The sequence below is a fragment of the Canis aureus genome, chromosome 5, assembly GCF_053574225.1.
Source record: "Canis aureus isolate CA01 chromosome 5, VMU_Caureus_v.1.0, whole genome shotgun sequence".
Lineage (NCBI taxonomy): Eukaryota > Metazoa > Chordata > Mammalia > Carnivora > Canidae > Canis > Canis aureus.
Genome location: NC_135615.1, coordinates 22,200,333 through 22,208,792, shown reverse-complemented (window position 1 = coordinate 22,208,792; position 8,460 = coordinate 22,200,333). Strand labels below are relative to the sequence as shown.

General features: G+C 45.5%; 1 long non-coding RNA gene across 1 annotated transcript; it reads right to left on the bottom strand.

The window, feature by feature from the left end:
- Positions 1–939: 939 nt before the first annotated feature.
- On the bottom strand, positions 940–7,012 carry LOC144313357 (uncharacterized). Its single transcript, XR_013379015.1, has 3 exons — positions 6,909–7,012; positions 6,615–6,802; positions 940–1,553 (listed from the first exon to the last, which is right to left on the bottom strand). It is a non-coding gene; the product is annotated as an uncharacterized LOC144313357 (long non-coding RNA).
- Positions 7,013–8,460: the final 1,448 nt, after the last annotated feature.

Here is an 8,460-nt window from a genome sequence, read left to right as displayed (position 1 = left end):
AAATAACTTTTTAAAAAAATATTTTATTTATTTATTCATGAGAGGCAGAGAGAGAGGCAGAGACACAGGCAGAGGGAGAAGCAGACTCCCCACTGAGCAGGGAGCACAATGTGGGACTCGATCCTAGGACCCTGGGATCATGCCCTGATGATCCCAGATGCTCAACCGCTGAGCCTCCCAGATGCCCCAAATAACTTGTTTTATAAAGAGAGGAAACACCAAAAGTCACTATAGGGTTCAGAAACATTGTTTTTATAATTTTTAAATAAATTCATCTGTTGGCTAATGTTTCTTTTCAGCTCTTACATACACTGTCTCTCTTCCTTTACACACACACACACTCTCTCTAACACACCATTGTGCAAGTCTCAGGATACAAAATAAAAGATGAGGTTTCTGTTCTGAGCAGCAATTATGTGTCCTCTTTCCCTCTTGATGTTCACCTCTGCTGCACGAAAATTCTAGTTGAATAGCTCATCATGTTAATGCGATACATGTGTCGCTGCAAGTACACTTGCTTTTTCCAACCATAAGGTCTTCCTGAAGGTCCAAGTGTTATTCCTTCGGTCCAGTGTGTTGTATTCTTAATAGAGCGGAAGGAACCACAATATCTTGCCACATTAAGGAATAGTAGATACAGAAAACATTTCACTGCAGGGGCGCCAGAGTGGCTCAGATGGTTAAGTATCCGGCTCTTGCTTGTAGCTCAGGTCATGATTTCAGGGTCATGAGATTGACCACGTGCTGGGCTCAATGCTGGGCGTGGAGACTGATTCTCTCTCTCCCTCTGCCTCTGCCCCTCCACTGCATGTTCTCTCTCTCCCCCTCTCTCTCTTGCTCTTAAAAACAACAAAAAATGTTTTGTTGTAGTTCACGATGACACCCTTACCTATTTATTGGTTGATACCAATGCTGATTGGAAAGGAGCTAGCTTCAGTATTATAGACTAACAACCTCTTAAAGGACAACCATCTTTCACATGACGCTCTGCAAGTCTTGCAAGTCTTTGCAAGACTCTGGCCAACAATCCTCTCTGCTCTGTGCTGCTCCTCTGAAGATGCCCCTCTCTGGCTTTCTTTCACCCTCCAACCCAGAAAAAGGCCAACCTCCTCCTCTAGAAACAGCTTACATTCCTCCTCTCTCACTCAAGAAAAGGAAAATCTATCTTTCTGGCCTCTTTTAAGGAAAAATGTAGCTGAACCCCAATGCAATTTGACCCATTATCTAATTCCAAGTGGTTTCTTTTTTTTAAACATTTGTCATCCTTCCACCCCTTTTGTGTGTCTCCCAATATCAAATGTGAAATTTTTCACCACAGGGCACTTGACCTCGCCTACCCGACTTTCCTACCTTGAGTGGCTGCTAAGGAGTGACTCAGGTCACAGGACTCCAAAAGTTCTCACCTCGGCGAGTAAGGATCAAGTTGTCTTTGTAAGGCGTTCATGGGATTACTTAGGACCTCAGTAACCACCACCACACTCCCGAGAGAATCGATAGCTGTTTTAACTCTTTATCAGAGTGTTAGCGTGCTGGGAAACATCATGTTTAGCTTTCTGTAAGAAAGGAACATTTTTTCAGGAGCACTGCAGAACGGCAGCGAGCACGGGTCCATAAGGCCAGTCACTTTGCTTCTCTAGTCTCCTGGTCTGTGAAATAACAGAAGAACTGATCTCACAGGCTATGCTGGTGAGGATTCAGTGAGCTGATCCACGGAAGGGGCTTGGAACCTGCTGGAAACCTAGGAAGTGCTCGGTGTTAGTGCTGTGACTATGCCTAGAGTTCATCTCTGTGCAGTAGCTGGGTGCCCCCAGGAGAATACTGAGCCTCTGGGCAAAGCATCTGGCCTTCCATTCAAATCTTGGGGCTTTACCACTGTTTGGGCAACACACTTAATTTTAGTGTCTTTGAATATAAACGTGGCAATAACATCACCTGCTCTAGCGATAGGACAGGGGAGTTGTGAGGGTCAAAAAAAAGATAATGGCCTATGAAAGTAGTCTATAAACACGAAACCCTTATTATTACTCCTTGTCATCTGTGATTTGGTTTCCTCGTACAACTCTGACACCAATTCTGGCTTTTCCAATGCCACCAAGAAATTCTCCAACACCAGCTGGGTGTCCCACAGTTTAACTCAATTCTACACTCTCTGGAGGCAGCATCAGATCCCACGGGTGAAGGGCTCATGAGTGCCCGCCCCCTATCCCCACTTCAGATGCCAATCACAACTCCAGGTTCTCACCTGCTCTTCTGACCAAGTAACCTAGAAATCAGAGGTTCCTATGACTGCCCCCCCAACATTCCATTAATTTGCTAGTGTGGCTCTCCGATCCCAGAGAAACATTTTACTTACTGGTTGCTTATAAAAGGACAGAATTCAGAAGAGCCAGATGGAAGAGATGCGTAGGGCAAGGAACGGGGGAGGCGGAGGGTGTGGAGCTTCCATGCTCTCTGAGTGTGCCATTCTCCCCAAATCTCCACGTTCACCTACCCAGAAGTTCTCTGAACCCCATCTTTTGGGTTTTTATGGAGGCTTCATTACATAGGCATGATTGATTAAATCACTGACTACTGGCAAATGAATCAACTTCCAGCCCCTCTTCCTTCTCCCCAGGTCACATGGTTGGTTTTCCTGGCAACCAGGCCCTGTGCTTTTTTTTTTTTTTTTTTTAAATTTGACAGAGAGAGAGAGAGAGAAAGAGAGAGAGCGCATGCACAAGCAGGGAGGATAGACAGGCAGAGGGAGAGGGATAAGCAGGCTCCCTGATGAGCAAGATGCTCCATCCCAGGACTCCAGGATCACAACCTTAGCTGAAGGTAGGCCCATAACCGACTGAGCCACCCAGATGCCCCTACCAGGCCCCATCCTTAGATACAGTCTAAAAGTCACCTCATGAACATGCTCAGGAGTGGCCGAAAGGATTTGTTATGAATAACAAGATGTCCTTATTGCTCTTATCACTTAAGAAATAATAAGGGTTTCAGGAGCTCTGCCAGAAAGAAGGACAAAGACCAAATATTTATTTCTTGCTTTGAATCACAACATTATACCTTGTCATTGGCTCCCAAATCTCCCTTAATGACGAAGTCCCTCATTTAACTTATGCTAGTTTGAGTTTGTTTTCTATCATTTGCAACCCCAAGAACAGGTCTGGGAGATACTCAGCATCTGTTAAGTCTTTATCATATTTATTTTATCCTGACAGCAGAAACAGGGTTTCTGGATCAGAGGCAGACTGACTATTTACTTAAAAAAAACATCTTTACCCTCTGTCCCATTTTACCCCAATGCAGTAAGGTGAGTGTCACATTGCAAACATAAAGGGGACCTGGGGGTGTCTGGGTGGCTCAGTGGGTTGGGAGTCTGACTCTTGATTTCAGCTCAGGTCATGATCTTAGGGTTATGAGATCGAGCCCCACTTTGGGCTCCACACTCAGTGGGGAGTTTGCTTGAGATTCTCTCTCTCCCTCTCCCTCGGCCCCTCCCCCCACTCGTGCACGCAATCTTTCTCTCTCTCTCAAAATAAATAAATCTTTAAAGGGGATCTACTCTATAGGAGAGGAATCCCCAAATTATAAATTTTGGTGCTTTATAGGATCTACTGCATACCTACCCCTTCCCCTTCAGGGAGGGAGAGAAACTAACTTAACAGAAACAAATCCTCTCTGGGGAGAGAAGGGGCAGATGGTCCCTATGTATTACAACACACATACATGAAAATAAATGAATGGCAAACAAATGGCTTGAGGGAAGATGAGCCTGTATCTCTCTCTGAAATAATTCACTATCTCTGTCTTCCAAGGAATGGTGACACTCCTTAAACCTAGGATACCAGTAAAGTTTGCTCAGAAAGCCCTGGCCAGTCAGAAACATGAAGTATTCACATTGTTTCCTGATAGCAGGTGGAATTTTTAAAAAAGATTTTATTTATTTATTCATGAGAGACACACAGAGAGAGGCAGAGACATAGGGAGAGAGAGAAGCAGGCTCCTCATGGGGAGCCGGATATGAGACTTGATCCCAGGACCCCCCCTTCATGCCATGAGCTGAAGGCAGATGCTTAACCCTGAGCCACCCAGGCATCCCAAGCAGGTGGAACTGATAGGACTTGGTGCCTGAATTTGGGTGGTGAGGTTGACCCTAAGATTTCTGGCTAGGGAGTTTCTGTATGGTGAAGCTCTCTACTGGGGTAGAAGATATGGAGGAAAGCTAGGAGAACAGGGCTGTTTTGAGGGGGTAAGCGGGGAGGTTCACGGAGTGGTGTATGATGACTTCATCATGGGACAAGTTGAGTCTGAGATGCTAGAGGGTCATCCAGATGGAGATGCCTGGCCAGCAATTGGGCTGAATTTCAACAGCAGATCTGGGCTGTGGATATGGCAGTGGGGGTCCTTCATAGGCAGTGCTGTGAGACGGCCGTGGGTATGACTGCAAGGGCAATGTGTAGTATAAAGGACAGAGGACAGAACCCAGAGTTGGTCGACATCCGGGTTTCAACAAGCAGTGTGCACAGTGCAGAGCAGGGACCTTCAACTGCTGGGCACATGCCACTCGGCGTGCGGACTGTTATCGAACAGGTCTGCTCACCCAGCTGTGAATCTAGGGCGAGAAATGAAGCAGAAATCCATCATTCCCTGAGGCTGATGGAAGCTGCTAGCAAACTGTTATATATCTTCAGAATTCCCCAAAGCAGGGCTACCTGGGTGGCTCAGTCGGTGAAGCATCTGCCTTCAGCTCAGGTCATGATCCCGGGGTACTGGGATGGAGCCCCATGTCAGGCTCTCTGCTGGGTGAGGAGTCTGCTTTTCCCTCTGCCCCTCCTCTGCTCATGCTCACTCTCTCTAATTAAAAAAAAATTTTTTTTTTCCAAAGCAGTGGTTTACAAGCCTATGTTTTCAGCAACAGCTGGGGAAGTGAGTTTAAAGAAACACCAGCACTAGGTTTTATTTACCTGGAGAGATTCTGAGTCTGATTGCTCTATGGTGGGGCCTGAATGCGTCAGCTTTTCCTGCCTGTAGGTGATACTGATGTGCATCGGGATTCGAGTTCTGAAGTTACAAGCACAGGATCTTCCTACAAGAGCCACTTAATTATGGTATGGAGAGGGTGCTGCCATATATTACAAAGGAATTAGTCTTTGTAGCCAGTAGCAAATAAATTATGAGTACTGGGCATCTGTCTCAAACTTACTGCTATGGAAGCAGTGCGCTCATACATATTTCTAGACTGATGTGTAAGGAGTTAGCACCTTTGCTGAGCCCCCTGGTTAACAACAAACACTGAGAAAATCATCGTACTTGCACAAAGGGAGAGGTTGCTCAGCTGAAGCATGCAGAGAGTGATAAGCATGGGAAAGGAGAGAGATCTTGCTGTTTGGTCTACCATTTTCCTAAAAAGCAGCTGGGAAGCAGCTGGTATAACCAAAAAATGATCATTGTTACATGGTAGCAACAGGATTAGGGAACTGGAAGATTCAAAGAATCATTAAGAGGAATAAGAACTTCTGGGGCACCTGGGGACTCAGTCAATTAAGTGGCCAATGCTTGATCTCAGCTCAGGTCTTGGTCTCAGGGTCGTGAGTTCAAGCCCCCATTCTACTTAAAAAAAAAAAAAAAAAAAGTGGGACGCGTGGGTAGCTCAGTGGTTGAGCGTCTGCCTTCAGCCCAGGGCATGATCCTGGAGACCCGGAATCGAGTCCCACATCGGGCTCCCTGCAGGGAGCCTGTTTTCCCTCTGCCTGTGTCTCTGCCTGTGTCTCTGCCTCTCTCTCTGTGTCTCTTATGCATAAATAAATAAAATCTTAAAAAAAAAAAAGGAAGAGTAACAACTTCCATTTTACTGCAATTTTCAGTTTACAAGGAACTTTAATATTTATCGTCTCACTTGAACACCACCCACTCAGCTCTGCTGCTTACGTAACAGGTACACTGTCCCCTTCTACAGCCGCAGAGGTCAGTCACCTGTCTGATCCCAGAGCCAGGTCTGATGCCCAGATGCCCTGAGTCCAAGTCACGGTTTTTCCCACAGCCTTAAAATATTAATTGGCACGGCTTACAATGCCTTCTGCTCCGATAATGAAATATGTATTGTACACAGGATGTGAACAGATGGCAGAGCGTGTGGAAGAGCTGGCCAGAGAGGGCAGGGGATGGAGAAGTGGCCCGAGGAGGTGGATGCACACAGGGCCTGGTATCAGGATGGGACCCTGTCCTGTGCTTGGGCCTGAATGTCTGTGTCCTCCTCAAATTGCTACGTTGGAATCCTAATGCCCAAGGTAGTGGCGTCAGGAGGTGGAGCCTTGGGAGGTGCTTAGGTCATGACAGTAGAACCCTCACGAATGGGGTTCGTGCCTTTATAAGAGAGGCCCCACAGAGCTCCCTACCCCTCCTGCCATGTGAGCACCAGAGAAGATGCCAGCTGTGAGCCAGGAAAAGTGTGTCCAGGCTGGTGTCCTGATCTCAGATCTCACCGGACCAGGCTGGTGTCCTGATCTCAGGCCTTTTGGCCTCCAAACTGAGAGAAATAAATGTTTGCTGTTCATAAGCCACCTAGTCAATGTGTGTTTCTTATAGAGACCCCGGAATGGACCGAGACGCCCCGTGTGGTCACTCACTGCGTGGAGCGGTCATCTCAACGCTTTCGGCTCCAAGTCCTCCCACGTGAGATGATCCAGGCTCTTGCATGGTCCACAGCCTCCGGTGCTCTCACTTCTGTTCACTGTGCTGAAGTGTTAAAGGTCTTATGGGAATTCTTAGCCAGCTAGCAGGTATGAGAACACTTACACCAAACAAGTCACAATCACTGTACAGAATGACAAAAATATTAAGCAGGGATTTGGGTATTTATGTCCAGAGCTTTGAAAATACAGTTTTCGGGGAGAGGGGGAGGCTTGTGATGTCTACTTCACCTAAAGAGCTTCGCTGGATCTCTCCCACAGCTGTTACGTCAACTGCTCCTCCACTGCCCACCTTCCTATTCCCTGGATCCTGAAAACCAACCTGCTTCAACAGGTTCTCCATGATGTCAAGGGTTGTCATAAAAGTCCTCAAACATACTTGCAACTTGCTTTAATTATTATGTCAAAATAGCCAACAAGAAGTCACGGCAAAGGCACAAACTTCCAGTTAAAAATTAAGTCAGTCCTGGGGATGTAAGGAAGAGCCCAGTGACTACAGTTAATACTGAATAGTGTTTCTGAAAGTTGCCAAGAGTGTAGATCTTAAAAGTTCTCTGCCACAAGAAAAAGTATTCGGTAACTATGTGCGGTGATGGGTGTTAACGAGATTAACATCCCGATTACTTCACAATAGGCACAAATACAGAAATCATGCTGTGCAACTAATATAATGTTCTAAGTCAGTTACACCTCAAAAAAAAAAAATCTAAAGACAAAAGAAATTATGCAATTGCAAAATAGTTGAAAACTCATCGGGGATCCCTGGGTGGCTCAGTTGGTTTAGCGCCGCCTTCAGCCCAGGGCCTGATCCTGGAGTCCCAGGATGGAATCCCACATCAGCTTCTCTGCATGGGGTCTGCTTCTCCCTCTGCCTGTGTCTCTGCCTCTCTCTCTGTGTCTCTCAGGAATAAATAAATAAAAATCTTAAAAAAAAAAAAGAAAACTCATCACACATTTCTATCTGTAGCTATACTCATTTTTAATCCCCTCGTCCTCCAAATACAGAAGTCAGCAAGAACAAAATTTAAAAGAGGATGGGGCACCTAGGTGGCTCAGTCGGTTAAGTGTCTGAATCTTGATTTCAGCTCAGGTCATGATCTCAGGGTCCTGGGATCAAGCCCCACATTGGGTTTTGCACTGATCATGGTGCCTGCTTAAGATTCTTTTTCCCCCTCCCCCTACTTTCTCTCTCTCCCCAAATATATAAATAAATCTTTAAAAAAATAAGAGTATAAACACATCATATAAAGTTTATCAGACTTGTTGGCCTGTTTATTTTTAGGTTTGTGGGCTATTTCCTTTCTGGTTCTGGTCTATTTTCTGGGTGCTTTGCTTCACTATTTTAGCATTTAACTGTGCTAGTTTATACTAAATAAGGTTCGAAAGGCACAGGGTCTGTGCTATTTAAATAGTGTTGTGTATCTCCTAGCGTGGTTTAGTACACACTCTTTCATTAAGCCTTCCCAAGTCCTGCAGCGACCTGCACCAGGACAAGGAATGTGGTCTTTTTTTTCTAGTGAACACTACCAACTCACACTAAAGTCGGACTAGAGCCTGGAAAGCAATTGCACCTAGTTTTTTATTTTTTGTCCCAAGTAGAGGCTTTCATGTGAGCTTTGAAAAGCAAGAGACCAGGTGATGGAGTCAGGCAGACCTTTGCTCATAGGCTGCCACCTTCTAGCTAGTGGCATGCTAGGGCACATTTTCTTTCTTTTCCTTTTTAAAAAAGGTTTTATTTATTTATTTTTAATTTTTATTTATTTATGATAGTCACACAGAGAGA